General features: G+C 39.2%; 1 long non-coding RNA gene across 1 annotated transcript; it reads right to left on the bottom strand.

Moving 5' to 3' along the window:
* Positions 1-390: 390 nt before the first annotated feature.
* Positions 391-1,932, bottom strand: LOC117594379. Its single transcript, XR_004575652.1, has 5 exons — positions 1,831-1,932; positions 1,060-1,093; positions 867-963; positions 633-767; positions 391-506 (listed from the first exon to the last, which is right to left on the bottom strand). It is a non-coding gene; the product is annotated as an uncharacterized LOC117594379 (long non-coding RNA).
* Between the last annotated feature and the right edge of the window lie 21,359 nt (positions 1,933-23,291).

The raw sequence follows: 23,291 nt of genomic DNA, 5'->3' as shown, positions 1-23,291 counted from the left end.
GCAGATCAATGGGTTTTAGGACAGGATAGGAGAAGATACAGCAAGGGGGCAGTAAGGTCAGTTGGCCCCTTTGGGTAAACATTATTGCAGGAAGGATAAGGTGGGGGAAGATAGCATTTGACGTGTGTGATAGAACAAAGGGAAAGGTGTTTGATTGACATGAAACAGATGGCAGCATCTTACCACACCCCTTCTTCCTATGTAATAAATACTGTCGAAATGATGTTTTTATTTAGAAACTATCCACCGTTACTTTGTAACCTGTATACTTTCTCCTTGCAAGCAAGATTAAAACCGTTTATTGCGCAATTGATTTCTCCTGTCTTACCTACCATTTTCATAGAACTATTTGGAATTTAGAAATTGCCATCACACTGCTTCTTTGCTCCTTTGGTCATCTTTTCTTATTTTCTTGCTTTGGGTCTCACCCTGGCTTTCATCCAGCACGACTGTGGAGGCATCTGAAGGGTATGATCCTTCGGAGCACACTGATACATCCTCAAAATCTTTAAAAATATATTTTTTTGCTTAAATCACTCCAATGAACAAAAACTGTAATGCTGATCATTAAAACTTACACCTACAGAAATCTGAAATATAACATGTCTGTGCATCAGTTTACAATTATTTACCATCAGTCACATAGACCTTCAACAAATCCTCCCCTTTATTCAACAGTTCGGAAAAGATGTCCGGGTCAACTTCTGTTCCCGAGGAATCTTTGTAAATGATCTCAGTGTCAGGGGGCAGACCAAATTTGTCAATTACTGCAAAGATCAGCATTGGATATATTAGAGACTTTGTCACAACTACTCAATGCGTAGTGTTGCACTTGTAAGATCAGAATTTACTGGTAAATGTCCAACCTGCTTGGTGGAAAAGCTGGTAATCATAGTTCCCATCACTCTCAGTAACCTTGACATATTTTTGATGTTCTCTGTACTTCACTTTAACAAGCATTCTCTGAAAGTTTAATTGACATGATTCTATTTAGGTGATTTCAAATTTAACAATTATAGGCAAAATAAACAATGTAATGTTAAGAAATGTAAATCTTACCCAAGCTACCAAAAAAGCCACAACAGAAGAGTTACTGCAAGAACAATTATCAGCAGTATAAATCCCAAAATAATTTTCCAGTTATACTGTAAACATAAAACAAAATACATCATGTAATGATTTGCAACAATTATTTTGAATTTTTGTGAACGCTGAGACAGGATACAAGGTGAGGCGACAATATAGGCACAGTAATTAACATTTGTATTTCAAAGTAGTTTATAAAACTTTTAAATGTACATAAACAAATTGCATATAATCGGCTCCCATCGTCAGAGGCGTCGCTAGGATCACAATACATTCAGGTCTTAGCCCACCTTTTGCCCCGTTCGGGACAGAAAGTAAATTGTTTTGAATGTAAACGCGGAAGATTTCGATGTACACGCTAGCGTCTACACGTCTACATTGTCATAATGCTCGATTAGAATTATGGATAAATAGATCAGGGGCTATTTTTGTTATTATTATAATTGTTGGTATATTTGAGATCCGGGGCTATTCATAAAAGATCCGAAGCTATAGCCCCGGACGCCCAGGCCTAACGACGCCACTGCCCATCGTTCACTAAAATAAGCCGTTCAGAAATAGTTATTCGTTAGCGAATGATCCATCATTAGCACATTAACGTTATGTTACGTAAACAGAGTGAAGGTCGTACTATAGGGGAATTTATGCTGACTCACTGGAAAGATTCAGCTACAAGGATCGGAGCCAAATGTCATTAGAACACCTCAAGTAACACAATCTCGCTAGCCCCATCGATTCACCAACCTTGGTCTCCTGAATCCGCCACTGAATCAAGAATGCAGGATGCTCTGTTATTTCAAACGTGTCCTATCAAAAACATTGAAAAGGGGAAGTTAAGGTTGGTACCTCTAGACTAAAAAAACTAAAGAGCTTAAATGGTATTGACCTGTTTTCCAACGTAATAAATATTTCCAATTTTGCCAAAGAAAGAAAACGAGCATAATTCTGTTATAAGGTAACTCATTGCCTACTACGGTATGCTGACCGATCATGCTTACCAATATCATTGCGCATATTCACCCCACCCCACCAAAGGCTCATTCTGAGCCATTCATTTCCAACTTCATCTAAATAAAATCCACATAAAGACAGACGCCAACCTAACTAAAGTGTGTGCATAAATAAAAAAATATATCGATGCAAGAAAGTTCAGAGTCGTTTAACCTTGAATGGCCTTAACGATCATATTATTGATGGTTACAAGTTGAGCTAGCTATACCGCTAGGTCCGGACTGTTATATTGGTAACTTACTAACAAAGAGGAAACTTTGTTATTAAAAAAATGTAAGTCTTTAGTCGATAGCAGACAGACTGTTAAAAATAACCATTACTGGTACATATTTTTTTTATTAGAAACTTGAGCACCTACCATGTGCTTTCACTCCAGGAAAATGGCTGTCTGCTCCTTGGCAAAATCCAGAAATTCTAGAATGCGTAAGGGGGCGTGGTTTCACAACTCTTTGTGAGTTGAATCTCCCAACACCTCTTAAAGACACAAACTCTCTTACTCGATTGATTCCTATAGTGTTAAACCAAAACCTGTAGAGTGTCAATTCAACTCTTTGTTAAAAAAATTTGCTTAACTACGGAAAATCAACTCTGAGGATTTTGCTGTGTGGGTTTTGTGCTGGATTAATTAATACAGTACTACTGACACATAGGCCTAACCCAGCAAGTGTCTTCATTCACCAACTTGCAACATAGACTACCTTTCTAAGACACATGTGGAAAATGCATAATGGATAAAAATAACTCAAGAAATAAAAGACAACTTGAATAAGCCCATTAATGGCCTGTTTGAGTCATGCTTTTAACAACCTATGTTTTACTTCCTCTTTCCATATTGTGAATAATAAGTGTATCATTTTAATTTGCTTCTTTGTTACACATCGGAGCCAAACTTATTCTAATAATTATTTGACGTAGCCTACTTTTATTCTCAGAATTTCCAGAAAATGTCAGCGGGGTAGATTGTGACTGCGGGCTGATCGACTGACGTAAGACCCTGAAGCCCCGCCTTAAGGTAACACCAACCTCAACACACCATAAAAACAGACAGACTGCCTGAGACTATCAAGCAGTCGGAAGAATTTACGAAACATGTCTCAACAATACAACCAAGCATTGATTGAAGAACCGAAGGCCAAGTACTGGCTGTGTGACACCTGGGATGACTACGCTGAAGCCTTCTACGGAACCCCTGACCCGGACAGCTCGATTCCACCGGCATACCCTGCAAGAAACTACCACTGGATTGATCGGTTTGGTGATCAGCTAGGTCCTCTTAATCTGTCATACATTTCAAATGCTAACAAGAGTTATCACAAAATGGACTAACACCTTGTACCAAAAGTTTTAAAGATCATCAAAGCAACAATAGGTATGATTCTGGAAAACGTTGTTGGGGTTATTCTACACAAAGCATGCATTGGATGTGAAGTGGACCACTCGAGCCAGACAAGACATTCATGTCTCGAACCGCCTGAGTATTTTTTTGAGGCCAATTATGATGACATTGTGGCAAGTTTTAACACCGTGACTGAAACATATGTTGGTCAAGGCTTTGAACGCATCGGGTTTTCACACACCGATGACTGATGTTCACGAGGCCGCTGAGAACTTTCTGCAGGAAACCCATTGTTGCTTTGATGATCTTTAAAACTTTTGGTACAAGGTGTTAGTCCATTTTGTGATAACTCTTGTTAGCATTTGAAATGTATGACAGATTAAGAGGACCTAGCTGATCACCAATCCGGTCAATCCAGTGGTAGTTTCTTGCAGGGTATGCCGGTGGAATCGAGCTGTCCGGGTCAGGGGTTACGTAGAAGGCTTCAGCGTTGTCATCCCAGGTGTCACACAGCCAGTCCTTGGCCTTCGGTTCTTCAATCACCGCTTGGTTGTATTCAGTTGGAGCCAAACATCACACAGAGACTGAGTGAGAACAGGGATGAATACATGGACAAATTTTATGAGGATGTTGTATGCGACGCAGCAGCGTCATGGTGTGATGAAAGCAAAGAGTCTGTTGTCTAAGTCCAGGGTAGCTTCAGTTCTCATGTTAACATGTATATAAACAAAGACTATGAGAAATCTGAATGTTTGTGTAACTTTTCTGAATATCTTGGTTGTGAAATTTCAAAAAATCTAATAAAACGATGTTAAACATTATATGAATTATTATTATTGCTCAAACACTCTACGATGTCTGAACAGGTTATGAAAAGTATTTACTATGACCCGTCAAACCCTGGTACTTATGTGGGTAGAGAGGGTTTGAAAAGAGCATACTTGGAAAAAACCAGGGAGATCCTAAAAAATGGTGAGGCCGATGACTGACTGCTCGCCCAGGATGCATACAAGCTACACATGCCTGTAGCTATACATTTTAAAAGAAATAGTTATTGTTCATAATATAAATTCACAATTTCAGCTGGATTTGGTTGACATGAGTGGTTACAGTGTGGAAAACGATAACATGAAATTCATGTTGACATGCATAGATGTATTAAGCAAATACGCATTAATTCGCGTGCTGAGAAATAAGTGCACAGATGAATATTTTACAATAACAGAATGTATTCCTCGGGTACCTCCTGAATATAGAATAAAAGATTATGATGGTGATGTGATAGCTGGGACCTTTTATGAACAGGAATTGCTGAAAATAATCGTGGCTAAGGATAAAACTTTTAAAGTGGAAGCAGTTTTGAATGAGAAAGTACAGAAAGGGAAGAAAATGTGCCTTGTGAAATGGCTTGGTTGGCCTGAGAAATTCAACAGCTGGATACCATCGGAACAAGTGATTGACCTAGAAACTGGATAAAACTCCAGGATTTTCAGGATCATGTCATTTACATTGACTGCGATCAGCATGGGTGACGGTGGTTTCTACATAACGCTGCCCAGTAACTCTATCCAAGCAATACGAGTTTGTGCTATACCACAACATTTGCCAAAGGTATAGATTTGAAAGGTGACTGTGAAGTATCTTTGATAGAATTCCAATACCCGCATACGTGGAAGACTTTTACATGGGGTGAAAACGCATTTGAACTACATGACTCGAATAACGACAAAACTTGGAAATATGAACTTAACACCGGTTATTACAGCAGCATAGTAAAACTAGTGACAGAGATCAACAGTTATATAAAATCACATGGTGTATGGGCGGGGTACGATGAATTTTAAAATATGTTTCTAAAAGGTGAGCCCCAGTTCAGTTTGAAATTTAGTGCAAAACTGGAACAGATATTGGGCTTAAAACCAGGCAAGCTCTGGTACGCCCCATGGTACGGAACATACCCCACAGATATTCTGGCTGGGTTTAACACCCTATACATATACACAGATATAATCGATTATCAACGTGTTGGTGACAGTCATGTCCCAATACTGCAAACTGTACATATTGCTGGGAAAAAGAACGAAGTTGTCACAGTGACGTACGACAAGCCACACTACGTACCTCTTAGTAGGAGCCAGTTTGATGAGATCTGTATTGAAGTAAAATCTGATCAAAACCAGCTGGTTTCATTTGTAGTGGGTTAGGTGATTGCAAAATTACACTTCAGACCCATCAAACATTTGTTTAGTTTTTAAGATGCAGCCTCAGAAACTCTACGATGATCCTCAAAGGTATGTTGAATACTATACAACACAGGCCGGTAACGGTTTACCGGGGTATTATGGTAGCGCTGCAATGTATGGGGCTGGTCTAGGGGGCCTTTTCCGAGGGCTTTTCCGGATGGCAATACCTTTGTTGAAACGAGGGTTTTCAATAGCAAAACCACATCTGAAGAATGCGGCTACGAATATAGTTGGCGATGTTGTCAACAGTGTTATGTCAAGACAAACAAAACAGCAGGATGGTTCTGGATTGATGGTTATGACTCTGGGTTTTAGAAAGGGACCACCAGGTAGGAGGAGCCTAACCAAGAGTAAAAAACGCAAGAATGAGACAAAAACTGCAGCGTTTAAAAGAGGACATACACCCCGGAGGACACTCAAAGGGAACACGGCAAAGCTGCTTAAGAATATATTTTAGATATATGGCACTCCTACACTGTATGTCTGGTGAATGTATGAAAACAGAGTTGGATTTATTCACAGTTCCATTCACACAGACATCTATCGAGAAAAATACTTACGTTGAAATACTGACCCAGAACTAACATTGACGCCGGAGCACGTGTTGGGGTTATCAACTATCCGATAGCCACCCTATTTTCACAAGTGGATGTCTCCTTGGGTGATCGTTTAATTAGTCAGAGTAGCAACACATACCCCTACAGAGAGCATTCTGAATTATGGATGTGATACATTAAAGACACAGTTTTCAGCTGGTTTGTTTTACAAGGACGCTGCAGGTCACATGGATGTTATGGACCCTGCAGGCGAGAACGATGGACTTACAAAAAGGGCTGCCTATTTAGCGGATAATACATCATTTGAAATGATTGGCCCTGTTCATAGCGATATCTTCTTTCAAGAAAAACGTATGTTAAACGGCGTTGATATAAAGGTTAGGATGGTACGCGGTAAAGATGAGTTCTGCCTTATGGGGGTCGGGGATGTGCGTTATCGTTTGCATATATTATCAGCGTCACTATTTGTCAAGAAAGTGTCTGTTTCGCCAGCCGTGAAACTTGGACATGCTCAAGCATTACTCTCAACCAATGCCAAGTACCCAATTGTGTGTGTATGAAGACATTTAGTTTACCGGCTGGGGGTCGTGTTTGTAACCAGGAAAACCTATTTTTAGGACCTCTGCCAAAATGTATTGTAATCGGATTGGTGGACAATGACAGTTTTACCGGAACTTACACAAAAAATCCATTTAATTTCAAACATTATAATTTGGAGTTTATGGCTATGTATGTAGATGGTCAGCAATTTCCTAGCAAACCATTCCAACCAAATTACACAACAGGGCCAGCAGTGCGTGAATTTTACCAGTTGGTCTTAGCTTCAGGAAAACACCTGGCCTTGGCTATTGACAGGTCGGACTTCTTACACAGCTATGCCCTTTATGCATTCAACTGCGCACCCGATGAGGAGTGTGGTCAGCACATATCCTTGATCAAGTCAGGAAATGTACGACTTGAGATGAGGTTCAGACAACCACTACCCCACACAATTAATTAAATTGTTTATTCAATCAAGATTCCATTATTGAAGTGTCAAACCGGCGACAAGTCATGGTTGACTACTATTAGGAAAATGGTGTGGAAATGAATACTGCAGAGTTGACTAGTGTGGTGAACCAATTTTCATCTAGGACTCATTTCTATGGTGTGTTGGCAAGCGACCAACTACCTAGAGGGCCAGTCCGAGATGTTGCATCAATGATGATTGTTAATACACACCCAAGCAATCATCCCGGGGAACACTGGCTGGCTATTTACATAACAGATGATGGTATTGGAAGGTTTTATGACAGTTTTGGAAACCCCCCAGATTTTACATATTTTCCCAAGTCAATCAATGCCTTTCTGAAAACCTGTAAGAATGTGGAATACAGTTCAAAACAAGTACAGGACATGGTTTCAACCACGTGTGGGCAACATTGTGTGTTCTTTATCTAATGACAAAAGATCTGACTTATAAAGATGGAATGTCTTTTTATGTTGATTATTTACAAGAAAATGATGTCCTAGTCACAAAGTTTGTAGCTAAGATGTACCAGAGTAAGCGTGATAAGCAAATGTTTGATTGCATACAACATGCTCAATCTTGTGAATTGTTTAATTTGTGCCATGGTTGTTGAAGAAATAGAAAAGCAAATCATGTGTTTGTCAACTTTATTTAAAAATAAAACCATTTGTAAAACCACATATATGTTTACATAGTATTTTACATATAACATTTATTCAAGGTAAAACATACACTTTGACAATGGATCACAAATGATAAAAAAGCATGAAATAAAAACATTAAAAAGGATGCCATTTTGTGGGGTCCGGGGTAGGGGGCTCAAAGAAAGCTTTGGTTGGTTGAAAACCAGTTGGTAGGTGTGTGGCTAAATCATCCATTGTGTCACCAGACGTTTGTCTATACAAATACATTTTACATCTTACAAGGGCATTTGGAATAGTTGTAAAAGGCATGTTGAGACAATATGGCCTCTAAAAACAGCCCCCACCCCAATGCTCTTCTATCATCAGCAATTTTATTGGTTGCGGTCACACTTTTAACAAGATCCAACCTGTGGGAATCCCTGATTATCTCTCCTTTGAAAACAATATATTCAACATTCTTTCTACGCCACGCAGGCACATTATCCAAAATTTCATCAACAAGGTCAACATTTCGGTCAACAGTTTGCTTAGTCTCAGCCACGTTTAATACATCAGACCCAGTCTCAGACCCAGGTAGACTTAAAGTCAGTGTGTTTGTATCAAGCTCCCCCTGTCGGACAACAGTCAAAAATCTTTGTAAAATGCCAGAGTATCTTTTAGCTTTCTCATGTAAATCCATATCAGGCTTCAACAGTATATTGCGAATCGATGAGTCCAAATCATTTTCAACAGATTGTCTTACATCGGTGCTAGTCGTTTTGGATTCTCGCAGTTTTTCTAACTGATGTTGTGGCACTAGAAAAAATGCCTGAGCATGATCCATGTTGTTTAACCGTGTCTTGATGCAATTAGACTGGCTAGGAAGGGAACGGCAATGCTTAGTTACGGCAGTAGAAAACCTCCAGTATGGTTGATGGTTTTTCTTTTCCTTGCGACTGATGTGTTCTTTCTAGACATGTATATATAATGTTGTCTTTTTGTCTCTATACTTTTTGGAGCTGCGATTCTGTTAAGGGTATATTTCCGGGCCATAGATTAAGTGCTATTTCACAGAGTGATAGAATGAGGTCGGTGGATGCTGATTCTAAAATAACTATTCATTGACTTGCCGGTGCCTTAAATATCATCTTCAAAAGTGGTAAATTTCTACGAATGCGTTTAGACATGATCAAACTTTCTTAGGAACATACACGACAGGCAAATCCCCTGAAAATAGCCCTGTTCTCAGACGGTAGTCTTCTGGTGTTGTAGTCAATAAGTAAATAACCAAAAGGCGGATGTGTTGCATCTTTAAAACTCTCCATGAAGATTCGAGAAAGACCGGGGGAAAAATCTGTCTGCCTAAACTGCTATTCTGCTTATTGTCGCGGGGGTTTTTAAACAAGATGAGGTAGTTTGTGTTCAAGTTAATAGTTCTACTAGATTTGCCTTTAACAAACATGTTTTGGTCAAGGTAAATTGCACTCAGGTTACGGTGGTGTGAATATTGTGTGAAAACTCTCTCCATCTCCAAACTCTCTGATGCACTTTTCATTAAATCGTCAATAATTAAAAGGTTGTTTTCCTTCAACATTTAATCATACAGCGGTTGCCAACATGAATAAACCCAGACGATATTTTGAATTTCTTTGGAGAAAACAACGTTAGCATTATCCAGCAACATCTTCACAAAATATGTTTTACCAGAGTTACTGGGGCCACTAATGACACAGCTGAACGGGTGTTGTAGTCGCGGGTCTAAACCGCTATCCATCCTAGACTGTGGTTTAGTACCCGTAAGGCCTTGTGCTGTAATCAGGGAGCAGTACCCGCTTGTTGTACACAACTCTGAAACGCTTAGACACTACTCGGTTTTTCAACATGAATGTTCTTTTATCTCTAGCAATTGTGTCTGCATTAGCAAGGACATGATCATCATAACCGCCCTCACCCCGTACAAAGTTATCAACCATTCGTGTCAACGTCTCCAAATTAACAATGGTTGTGTTGTAGCTGTTGAGCGTAATGCCTTTTGCTTTGAGACAGGTCAGACCTTTAATGGTTTTGTAACCGTATGTCTTTGGCCCACCACTAACAAATTGAGCTATGCTGTCACCATCCTGTAACTCATCGGTCAAGTCACACAAGAATGGCCCCAGTGGGGGCACCCAATCCCCAAGGTGTGTGACAAAGATCACAGAATCAGTGTCTGGGTAGAGTACACGTCTATCCAACCTCTCCAAGAGTGAATACAACTGGAGTCTAGCATAAGCGGTTGTGAACGCGGCAATAAAAATATTGCCGTTACGTGGTTTGATTGGTGTCCGTTTTGTGTAACGCCACTGTACCATCGCAACAGTGTCAGAGATGAACGAGAAATAACCAACATCTATTTCACTGGAAAAAAGGTAGTGGCTAAACTCCTCCGGATCTTTAATTAACATTGTGTTCATAAGGTTAGTCCGCTCACCCATCTTACCCCAAAGACTATTCATTGCCAATTTAGCTAAAGATCGCCTAACACTGTTTACAACAATGTTTTCCTTGTCAAGCTGCACACCCTCCTTTTCATGATATTCACGGATATACTGGCCTTTAGCCTCATCGTCAACCATAGATGGCGGGAAGCCGCTAGCTTCCTGCTTGTGCTTCAGGAATGTTCCCATGTAATCTGCAAAAAGATAATCTGATGTCCTAGTGAAATCGCAGACTTCAAATATTTCCACAATGCGATAACCTCTCTCAACAGCCTTAACCAGCTCAATAGAAACCCAGGTACCAGTTAAAGATCTTTCTGAATCAGTATGTGAACAGTTACCTGGTTTGCACATAATCTACACAAGGGAAAGAACAGCTTACCGCCGACCCTGTGCGGTAAAACGGGGTGATAAAGGCCTTTCGGTGGACACACCGTATCCTTAACAATATCAAAGTAGGTGTCTAGTGGTTTGAAATCTCGAAAGATTATGTCTGGATGCCCAATCGGATAAGTCTTTGTCTTGTTGCAGAATGGGTAAAGACTACAGACATCGTTATACTGAATAGTCTCCCCTTCTCGAGCCATAAACTTCAGATGAATCGCATTAGTACGACCGCCAAAAAGAGCATCCCGAGGGTCAAGGCGCTCTGGAGCATCAAAGGTCTTCAAGAAAGCTTTGACATCTGCAGATGTGTTTTTAAGCTGATTCCACTCACACTCCCATATGTATTGAACATGTACGTTGTGTTGTTCTTTCAAAGCCTCTAGCTTTGTCAACCTTTGCTGGTGCATCAACCCGTACTGAATCTTTGTCACTGGATTGATGCTTGCTGAACAATGACACTTTGGGTGACCGTGCCAGAAACAACATAGAAATTCATAGACGGTGCTCAACCCATCGCGTTCTGCATATCCATCAACGCAGTAGGCACCGATTTTCACTTCACCCTTGTTCAGGGCATGTTGTATTGATATATTCTCATCGGAGGCCACATATTCAAGCCACTGTATTGAGCTGTTTGAGAATGTCTTCTGACAACGTTTGTAGTTGTCTGAGGGGACCAATGCAATGGTGTCCTTGGTGAGGAATCTGTTGCAAAAGACTTTCATGCAAGCCGAAGCAATCGTAATTGACCGGAATGGGTCAACACCACCACACTCCAGGAACTCGAGTCTATAGCGCATACAACCCTCTCTCAAGATGACCACATAATTCACGCAGTAAGCCTTTATTTCATCCGGCATGACAAAGGGGTCTGCGGAAACAGTTGCATACCATTGCAAAAACTCATCTTTTTCTTTAGCCATCATGGTATTCACACCATAGTAATGCGGTTCCGGATGGGGGCCAGCATAGTTCTCATTCTCCTTGATGTTAAACTTGTAAGGAAAGTAGCCTTTTTTTTTATCCTTAAAACCCATAGCACATGGCAAGGGCGACAGCTTCATAGGTAGGAAGCAATGACGTCTCGCTATCAAAGCTTACCGCGCACACAAAATTTGCAGTGTGTCCACCATTCACCGGATTGGCAATTGTCTCGAAATCATAAAATATGTAGCGCTCACTGGGGTCCTTGGGCTTGGAGGGTTTTATAAAACACTGATGATTCATTTCAACCGGCAGATCCACGTTACAATTGGGGAACATGTTAACCATGCACCTGTGTGCTTTATAGTTGGTAATATCAACATTGTAATAACGGCCGCAATCGACACAATATTTCTTCTGGTCACACCTGCTAACCCAACGATCCACACTTTTGTGATGCTTCAAGCGTTTATGCTGGCTAAAACAAAAATTATTCACAGCCACATATAAATGCCTTTTTTATTGATAATTTGCTCTATCAACAGTGTTTGAGCTTTACATCGCAGGGCACCACCCTCATGGTTTTTGACAATTTGTCCAATCAGTTCTAGTGATTCATCAATCATAATCTCAGCATTACTCTGCATAACACTTTCAAGTAAATTACCAAACGTGCGTTCATTATATTCATCCGCTCTCATGGTCACAAGTACGGGGTCTATCAGAGATTCACCAATCAACTCAATCTGCAGACGATCACCAGGCCCGTGTACAAAGTCTGAAGCTCTAACAATCAAAGTATCCAAGCCTGCCATAATACTTGCGTAGAATGTGCCAAAATCACCAACTTCACCAGTATTTTGTAAATGCATCAACTGTCGTAATTCAACATTGTCAAACGCATTACCTTGTATAACTCTAACATCACCATCACTGCATTGAGTTTGCATCAGAGAGCTCGAAGGAGAGTCAACTAGATCGTGTGAAAAATGGGGGCTACTATGCTCGGTTAACAAGCCTTGTATTTGAGGATTATTGTGTGCATCGTTGTGTAACAAAGTAATGTTTGGTTCATTTGTATTTTGGGGTGTGATCGATTGATTATGTGTAGAGGTTGTTGGCTGTTCCGTGTCTGGTCTGTTGTTAGTATTATCTTTTGCCATTTCTCTATCTTAACATGTAAACAACGATACACTATTCCGGTTAAAATATTCTAACTCAAACATACATTTACATACAGCGCAGTTTTTGATGGGTTGACGGTATTACCTTCAGCTTTCAAGCATGAAAGAAAACAATGAAACAAAAATCCCCTCATGCTGTGCAGCCACAAGGTAGGGTGTCCGTACTCTGTATATCACCGGGCTGTCCTCAATCTTTTGGAATAAAGAATGTTGTACCAAGGTTCAGCTGTATGCATAGTCAATTGTTAATAACACTTTAGAACAAGCCTAAACACTTCTGTAAATATTACACAAAAACACAAAAAGTATCTGCTCAGGTTTTGTAAGATCACAACCGACCAGTCCAACTGACACAGATGCTGTTCACTTGGTTTAAATGCAAATAGGATTAACAAGCATATACAGGTAATTAAAGCTGATTTACAATAATGTCAAATGGCTACTTACCAAGATTTGAAGGCCCAAAAATGTGTTTACCAAACACGGCGGGTGTTTAATTCCGCTCAACCTAAACCGGAGATTTAAACAGGCAATATAAAAGACAGCTAAAAATGCATGGATTGCGCAATCGTAAAATTGATTTACACATTCATAAAAATTCAAACGTCTCGTTTGTTAGCGTTTGTAATTGCAGAACAATTCAAATAAATTACTTCAAATATAATAACTTGTACGTACAGAAACTATATACTCAGCAATTGAAACAACAGTTGACTTCCGTGGATGCTGCGGGTTTTATTACTGTCTTTACATCGCAGCCGGGGCGCCTCCAGCAAGTCACGCCTCTTAACTTTGTCATTGGTTACATATTTGCGGTCGGTCAAATATTTGCTCAACCCTCAAGCTTCCACAAAATATTCGCGCAGAAACAAGATCGAACATTGGTTTTAATACTCCCGCCACAGGGGCGGTTACTTTTCACTCTCGTGAGTAAAACCCATCCTTGTTGGCTCTTCGTTGGCATGGTGACATGTTGGACGAATTTCTTGGTTTTCGCTATCCAATGAGGAAGGACATGCACTAACTCTCGAGCATAGATCAACAGGTTCTTTGCATACAGGTGTGAAATCTTAATCAGGTTACAGTAATTTACATTCAATTGTCCTAACCTAGACTAGAACATCAGGGGGCTGGAGACAGAAGGTCTCCTTGTGCTGTATAGGGGGCAGTTTCATTTGTATGTTAATTGTGGGGTTTTAATCCTGTCTCCCTATCTGAGCCAGGTGTAAAGTCTGAGTGAAATGAATTGGGTTTTAAACTTTGATGGTTATTGTATTCAATCATATTTCCCTAACCTGGCTGCAGCATACAATTTAATAAAACAAAAACATAAGAATACATGGTTATTAAACCAGCATTATTTAAACTACATTTATCTCAACAATCCCCCGTTTCACACCATTTATGGTGTGAAAATAACTATAAATGTCACAGAGAATAAGATCATTACCTAGACAGAAATATGACAGATGTAAACATCAATTATTGTAGACCAGTTGTAAAAACACTTCATGGTAGATTGCTGGAAAGGAATGTAAACAAGTTGTAAAGAATAGAGTACACCATGATTTATACAAGAGATTCAGTTTCTTCTCCGACCTCGTTATCTGACTCCTCATCTTGCATCCAAGGTGACCAGAAAGAGAGACAAAGGTTTTCTGGTTCTGCTGTGTCTAATCCAAATTCACCATTATCTCAATCAAAACCTACTTGTTCACCGCATGGTCAACTAAGTACTCAGTCTCTCTCTGGACTCCAATTAGATCCCAAATGTTCTGCTCCTCCAAATTTTAGATAGTCAGTTGTGAACCATTTCTTTGTAGACCAGTGTCACAGGACATAAAAATCTGATGTATATTCCAAGGTGTTGTCCTTCATAGCTCCAATGCAGCTGTTGTTGTCTTCATTCCAGCTGCTTTATCCGCCAGGCCAGGAGAATCTGTGTGTTCTCATTTGTGAATGTCAAGATGACCAGTTTTAGCCAAAGGCTCCATAGCTGCAGGCTTTGAACTCCGAAGCCCTCCTGTAGAGTGTGTCGTCGATCTGCAGGTTCCTCTCTCAGCTACCTGGACAGCAGATGAGATGTTACCTGGTATGGACCCAACCAGCGTAGCATGATGTTGTGCAGTAGATCTTTCAGCGCCCCTGTAAACGTTGTCCCGAATAGGCGCTTTCCTTCGCCCCCATCTGCTCGGTTGGATGCTGCCTTCTCCATCTCACGGCAGAATCGTCAGGACTAGGATTGGTCCAGCTCACAGGAACCCGGGACCTCTCTGTAGATGTGCAGCGCCTCAGTGTAGACTCTGCTTGCAGCTGTAGACCAGTCTGTGTGTATGTGAGTGTGTGTTTGTGTGTCCATCTTATCTCTGCCCACCTGCCTCTTGTCCTTTAAGCCAAGCTCAGTCTCTGTGGGCTCCAACCAGTCGAATTGTTTTCAAATGTCCGGTACCTGAAGTGTGAATCATCCTTGAGAAGATTAGTTGTAACTGCACAGTACACCATCACAAATAGGTCCATTACATTAGCTTGTAACTCAGTTCCATCAAAAACTCAAAACCGTATTCCCAATGTCTTTTTTCTTCCTTTGACTAAATAGATTAGATCAGTTGTAAACAGTAACAGTATCATTAAAACATTAACATTTCTGGTGCTTCTGTTCTGCTAGTGTAGCAAAACAACAATTCCACTCTTTTCTATAGTTAGTTTACCAACCAACAAATAACAACAGTACATCATTTCTCCTTTCCTGTCACTGTTTCAATTACTCATCAGCTAAGATAGTTTGTTTACATTGAAGTATCACTCTCAAAGAGTAGTTCATGGACAACTCTCAGTTCACCTATATAATTTACATCTGATTGTGTTCGAATTCACCATTGTTTCACTTAAATGATAAAAATAAAAATAATGAAGAGGTATTGAATATGTAAATAAACCTGGAATTAGAATACCAAATTTGATGTCCCCATTGAGTCTGTTTCTCTCCTTAATAGCTCAAACAAGACAAAGACCTATTTTGAACAGCCCCCCACCCATTTCACTGGTTTTGTGTCAGTGAGTTGGGCACGCCATGGGGTCTGTACCTCTCTTTAAGCAGAATTACTTTCTCAGTATAAACCTGTAACGAATAACCAAATGTGCTCCCTGCACCTTTTTACCCACTTATTCCATAGTGGATGAGATTAAAAGGATTACTTCTAATCAAATATCAAATACCTGAACCCATCAATCCCATCAAATTAGTTATTTTTGCTAAACAATTTCAAAATGGTAAGATGTATTCTACTCAACCATAACCATGTTAGATTTTGTATAAAACAAACTCTTCAGAAAACCGAATTAGATAAACTGTGAACGGACATTAAGGGATGTAGATTTTTTAGCAACCAAATTATGAAACAAAAACAAAATTCTTCATGTAACTCTCTAAATATCTATTTAAATCCCTTTGCTAAGTTCAACTCTTTTTCATTATAGACAATTATTTCATATCTTCCCCCCTTTGCTTTTACAATCCAAGTGAAAGCAACAATCATACAGTAAACATTTTCGAATCGCAAATGTAACAAAAACAAATGAAAATGACAAAAACTTTATGTAAATCAGAAAATAAAACAAATATGCCCCACGTTCGCTCGTGTGAAGGAACCCAGAAAACCTATAGGCCAAATTAGCATATACACATTTTGCATTTCCACAGGCAACGGCCAAACGAATTTGAGACTAAACAAACATCATGACTCAATTTACCTCCTAACGTCTAGGGCATTTTCTCAACTCCAGATGTATGTCTATGTTATTCAAATTAGTGGCGGACAGCCAAAATCGCTACTTTCATGTATATGTCATGCAAAGACATCAAATTTGTACTAGCAATTAACAGTGTTGGATGACTTAAGGTCTCCAGCCTTATTATAATTTGACTCAAAATCATAAATGTCAAACTCAAAGCTATTGAGAGGAAAATGTATTTAGCTTCCACTTATTGTTTGATTATCCCAAAACTGAAATGACCATAGATGAGACCAGACTGAACACTTGAATGTAACCCTTAGTAATAGGTGATTTTGATTTAACCCCCCTTCCTGAAGCTCTGGGCTCCACACATTTATTATTGTCATTAAAAAGGCCAACTGTTTGTTTATGGTCCTCAGTCTATACTATCAATTTAGCCTACAATGTTCGTTAACTGATGATTTTGAGTTAGTGTCCAACCCATCTTGTATTTTTGCAGATTGTAAAAATGTGCTAATCATTTTCTACACGACAATTAAACATTAGGGTGGAAATTAAGAAAACTCGTAAGAATGGTAATGTAGACAGAAACCAGATGCATGACATCACTAAAATCAAGGTACAATAAGTAATCCAAAGGAAACTCAATGTAGGCCTTAAACCCCTCCACATCTATACCCCATTTGTGCATTTGTCAATTAACCATTTTAGAATTTACTCCATTAACGAGTATCAGGCATTGGTTTGAAAACACCAGTATTATCCCAGATATAATTGTAAATAAAAACAAAGTGAAACTATATTAATTAACCAAACTCAATTCAGCATTTAAAATACATCTACTTTTGATTGTGGGGAGTAAACTCGCTTTAGGTTTATTACCCTTTTAAGATTTATGACTATATTGGATTCAAATTCAGTCCTCTTGGGACACAGCGTGTCTCCTTAATGTTCAAGTTTATCACCATGTGGATAAACTTCATTCTACCACTTATTCAATATATGAGAGTGAAAATAATACGTTAACCATGAGACTATTTCACCAGATTAGAAAATAATTGTACCAAATTCTAATTCATCACTAGGTATCCGACGTACCCACTTGTGCTAGCGAACAGCTCAGCACGCAACAGTCAGGTACCACGTGGTAGGCCTTGATTAAGGCATACCTACTTTTCTGTGAGACCCCCCTTGGGGCCTTACGGTTTTACACATTATCATCAACGCCTATATAACATTCCAGTGTTTCTTGAACTACATGTAATATTTAATTAAATAAGCTTGGCTATTACCGAGGAAGGTGATCAGGTTTCCTTGATAAGTTCCAGCTTCATGTTGAGGTAGATAAAGTTTAACTATATACAGGAGCACTCAACTTCTCCATCTCGCAGTCCAACTGCCTAAAATCCTGTACTAATCGCAACGCAATAGGCTAGCTGCAAGGGAATGGTTGTCAGGACATGGAACAAAACGACATCATTCTAATTACAGGTGCTAATAACTAAAATACTCCAAAAATAACCTATAGTTTCCACACTTTCTCAAATCCCTCTATCAACTTCCACAAAACCCTCAAATCTGACATACAAAACCCAACCACATAATTTGCTAAAGCATATGAAAATTGTACTTTCCCAAAGCTTCCATCAGTCACCACTTTCTACATTCCGTAGCCTACACCTTCCAAACAACTTAATATTGCGCCTTCTGCAACTTTCATACGTTACCACGTCCATCTGCCTCCAAACAGCCTGCCAGGCCGCGCATCCGTCACCGAAAGGAAACGCCAGTCACCGGAAACCCTGATAAAACTCAAAAGAACACTTGTTCACATGTCCAAACAACTAAACACTTACTTTGTCGCCAAAGACGTACCACAACGCATTCCCAACATCAAACACATCAAACATATTAACAATTTACACTCCAAGTACACCCCAAACCCTAGTATTGAAACTGGTTTCGGCTGAAGTTACTATTTGTCCCTATATTCCTCTTCAATTTTTTGGAAATCCTATTCTTCCAGTCTTCTGTCATTTTGTTTGGGAATAACTCTAGGGGCTGTTTGTCCACCATTGTGCTATCCTAGACTGTGATCAGTAAGTGTTTTGAAACTAAAGATAATAAAAATCAAAGAGACCAGAAAGTTCTTAGAATAACAAATACAATTTTAAACAAAAATGTAAAATTAATCTATTGTGAGTTGTTAAATAAAATGAAATAAATGAAACTAGGGAGTTCTAAAAAATAACAAATAGATTCTAAACAGAAGCAGAAGAAATTAACCTATTGTGGAAACCTAGAAAAGAAATTAAAACAAAGCGTAAAATTGATCTAACTTGGATATTTAAATGAGCATGAATCTATGTTGAGATAAAAATTTGCTTAAAGAAATGAATGAAACTAGAAAATGTAAGTAATTAAGAAGAGGAATCTAAAGGCTGTGTACTAATTCAAGGAGGATACTAATTTTAGGCTAATCTTAGTTTGGTGCCTGATTACACCTCTTTCTGTTACTTTTCCAGGTCTGATGTTCTAATGTTCACACTAATGGGGATCAGGGGATTCTGTCTGTAAATCCCAAGGGAGATTTATTAAATGTTTGCTCCTTTAACTGCTAGTTGTTTTAACAGTAGAGTATTTCCTATTTGGATTGTAATATTTATTTTAGTTGGTTTGGATCGAGTAAATTAAGCCAATTCCACTCTGTTCCCAGTGTTACTTTTTGTTCATAAGAGGAAACACCTTCCTCACACAGGTCTAGACGCAGTCTGCTGCTCCAGTCCAATCACGATACACAATTAGTTTACACACACTTCCCCGTCCCCTTTGCCACAGAGTAAAACTCAAAGATCTGTTTGTTTTCTTACACTTAATTCACTTCGTGAATGTGTTACTTCAAACAGACCTTTCTGATAAGTTTTTCCAGTTTAAAAATCCTCCCCACATTCCCCAGTCACTACAGAATTGGCGCTAATGGACGCTTTCTCCTGTTTAAAACCACACTGCTTGAGCTCGCTCGCTCCCAATTCAACAACCCAATCTTTATTTATGCAATTAGTTATTTACAGTTTATCACAAAACACACACTGCGCGAGTCGCTGCCACAGACTCAAATTATCAACACCATTCTATTTCAAAATATTTACAGTAGGCCTCTGTACATTTCCTAAGTGTATCTTCACACAATTCGACTATACCTATGTTCAAATTGATTCCTATTTCTGGCTATTAAGTACGAGAGAAAAAACTGAAAGCACTTCCAATGGCGCATCTACGTCCGTCGTCACGCCAACGTCAGCGTTACCAAGTCCTTACTTCCACAGCTGCAACAAGTAGATTACCTACAACTATTTTTCAGCTCGCTTTCAAAAAAGTCTTAATGTTTTATCTTCGTGCCTAACAGAGACTATTACTCTGTTGCCGCCCCGCGGTCTTTTTTATTTAAAATTTTACTGAGTCTAAACTCGGCCGACCCAATCCGGACCTTTAACGTTTACTGAAATTTTCCAGGCATCCCAAGGCCTCCTCTTCGAGATCTCATAAGTTTTCAAAATGTATACATGTTCAACAGAGTAGCCCACCCAAAATCAGGAATCCCCACAGGTTTACCCTGGTCGTATCACATGAAATTAGGGTCTATGTATGTTGAACAAGGCCTATTTCTTTCAAGATCTCATACATCCAAACTTAAGCATGTACCCTGGCCGTTCTCTCTCGGACTTCTAATGCGCACTTACCAGGCACCCTTCCTCTGGCTTTTAAGGCAATCACAAACAATCACACACAATTCACAGACATTGCTTTTGACTTATCATTTTCAACAAAGTTTTCAATTGGATATTACTTTTATCAATAACTTTTACAGATTTGAATAGACTTACGAGTTGATGGCCGTTGACTCTTACATCTAATATTTCTAAATAATCCTACGCCAAATTCGATTAAACAGGAATGGCTTACCTTTTTTAGATGGGCCCATGCAAGAGTCAAGCGGCAGAATCAACCTTTCAGTCCTCTGAATCTACTCGTTCCTCCGTCCTCCTATCAGAAATCACGTGTACGGGGTCACCAATTGTTAAGAATTTTACGTGTACCAGAATTTCTGAAGAAGGACGAGGATCCGGTCCAAATGGAAATTTAGCACTAAGATTTATTAATATGAATTGATAAGTCAAAATACATGAAATACACTGCAGCGGTCAAATATTTGCTCAACCCTCAAGCTTCCACAAAATATTCGCGCAGAAACAAGATCGAACATTGGTTTTAATACTCCCGCCACAGGGGCGGTTACTTTTCACTCTCGTGAGTAAAACCCATCCTTGTTGGCTCTTCGTTGGCATGGTGACATGTTGGACGAATTTCTTGGTTTTCGCTATCCAATGAGGAAGGACATGCACTAACTCTCGAGCATAGATCAACAGGTTCTTTGCATACAGGTGTGAAATCTTAATCAGGTTACAGTAATTTACATTCAATTGTCCTAACCTAGACTAGAACATCAGGGGGCTGGAGACAGAAGGTCTCCTTGTGCTGTATAGGGGGCAGTTTCATTTGTATGTTAATTGTGGGGTTTTAATCCTGTCTCCCTATCTGAGCCAGGTGTAAAGTCTGAGTGAAATGAATTGGGTTTTAAACTTTGATGGTTATTGTATTCAATCATATTTCCCTAACCTGGCTGCAGCATACAATTTAATAAAACAAAAACATAAGAATACATGGTTATTAAACCAGCATTATTTAAACTACATTTATCTCAACACTATTATTAAACATTTCTACCAATGTGTGGAAAACTATCTTGCGTTGATCCCCGTTGTACAATTTGATCCCCGTTGTACAAAAGACGCCTTTACGAATGTTTTAATTACCTAAAATAACAGATTCGGCTTTGTTCATGCAAATTTATACGCTACCTGGTGGGTAACATTGTAACGTTTTGCCGTATAATGCAACTTAAAAATGAATGCTTACTTAAAACAACCATTTTTATAAAACTCAGCATTGCTCATACATACACATGTGCCTTAATCCATGTTTTTATTTATAACAATATTTTAAAACCCAAACCGCGACACAATCCACCTTTGCATAATGTGTGGTTGGCCCTGGCCATGACTTTTTCCTCAAAATAATAGCATTGCTCATGCGATGTTAGTTTGCTGTTATGCTGTGTTGGACTTCAAACCGTGAAACACGGGATGATTTTCGACCTGCATATCCTACAGTTTGTAATAGTGGTCATTAAAGGGCCATTACTACAGGGTAGATATAATCTCTAGGCCCATCTCCTGTTAAAATGATACATGGGCTGAAACTCTCCAAAATCGAATACAGGCTGATTTTGAATACATCAGCCTGTATTCAAAATCATTGAAATCTCTGACTATGAAGTAACAAAAATTATTGTTCGCATTAAAAATTCAAAAACTCTTGATGCATTTGGCCTTAATACACATTTTAATAAAGAGTACAAGGATCATCTAATATGTCCAATAACCCATCTTCTTAATATGTCTTTCAACCATTCTATAGTCCCTGTAGATTGGAAAGTGGCTGCAATGACACTAATACTAAAATCAGGTTTATCTAATTAATCTAATTTAATCTAATTATAGACCTATCAGCATACTTCCCGTCATATCAAAAATAGCAGAGAAGTGGGTAGTCAGACAGTTGACGGCTTATCTGGAAAATGTCCAACCTTCACTACATCCATTACAGTTTGGTTTTCGGACACATCACTCCACCGATAGTGCCCTGTGTGTGTTAACAGAAAACACAAAAGGTTTGCTTGACAAGAGTCCTTGTGTCGGGGCTGTCTTCTTAGATTTGAAGAAAGCCTTTGACTCTGTTAACCATCAGATTTTAATATCCAGGTTGACTCAATTTAACATCTCTGATCAAGCACTTTTATGGTTTAAATCCTACCTGTCCCACAGAAAACAGTACGTAGAAGTAGATGGTGTCAAATCTCCCTGTTTAGATTCTGGAGTTGGTGTCCCACAGGGGTCTGTCCTTGGGCCGGTTCTGTTCTCTCTTTTTATCAATAACCTACCAAATTCATGCCCAAACGTCTTCTCGCAGATGTATGCGGATGACGCAGTAATTTACACTCAAGCAAAAACCATCCAACAAGCAGCTGCTGATCTCACAGCGGCCCTATCCTATGTGCAGGACTGGCTCAAAAATTCATGCCTCATGTTGAACACCAGAAAAACTGTGTGCATGTACTTCTCAAAACGCTTTGTCGAAGTAAGCAGATCAAATGTTTTCTTGAATGGAGAGGAACTTCACCTGGTCTCAGAATTTAAATACCTTGAGGTAGTCCTTGATTCAACACTCTGCTTCAAAAGTCATGTAAAAAAAGTAGCAAAGGTTGTCAAATGTAATCTTCAAAATGTTTGGCACATTCGAAATAATTTAACTATGGGTGCTGCTAAAACATTTTTTTTCGATGATTATTTCTCATTTTGATTACTGTTTGACTACCTGGTCTCTTGCCTGCCCCACAACACTTAAAACCATAGAAAGTCTATATAAAAAGGCATTAAAAACATTAGATAAAAAACCGCTATCCCACCACCACTGTCAAGTTCTAAAAAAAACATAGACTATTGGATATTCAAAATATGATTAATTTGAAAATGGCCTGTCTGATATACAAGGTCCTTCACTCCCTCGCTCCGCCAACTCTGAAGGACTTTATTAAAGCT

This window comes from Esox lucius, chromosome 4, assembly GCF_011004845.1.
Source record: "Esox lucius isolate fEsoLuc1 chromosome 4, fEsoLuc1.pri, whole genome shotgun sequence".
Taxonomy (NCBI): Eukaryota; Metazoa; Chordata; class Actinopteri; order Esociformes; family Esocidae; genus Esox; species Esox lucius.
This window is presented reverse-complemented; position numbering and strand designations above follow the sequence as displayed.